The sequence below is a fragment of the Penaeus monodon genome, chromosome 20, assembly GCF_015228065.2.
Source record: "Penaeus monodon isolate SGIC_2016 chromosome 20, NSTDA_Pmon_1, whole genome shotgun sequence".
In the NCBI taxonomy this organism is placed as follows: domain Eukaryota; kingdom Metazoa; phylum Arthropoda; class Malacostraca; order Decapoda; family Penaeidae; genus Penaeus; species Penaeus monodon.
The window spans coordinates 13,774,638-13,774,859 of record NC_051405.1 but is presented as its reverse complement, the minus strand read 5'-3'; positions in this window follow the sequence as shown (position 1 = coordinate 13,774,859).

The window sequence follows — 222 nt, the reverse complement described above, 5'->3', positions numbered from 1 at the left end:
CCCTGCATAAGCTGTACTCTGTCGTGTGTTGCACTATGTCATAGTGTTCAGTGACCATGTTACATGTTTAACATACATGTAACATTGATATAAGTTTACTTCAAAAAGGTTAAATAAAATTGTGCTGAAAAAATGAAATTTATTTAACACTTCAAAGACATTTCACATTTTATATATGCAATTCAGGCAAATTTAAATGATACTAAAAGGTATCTGAAACTA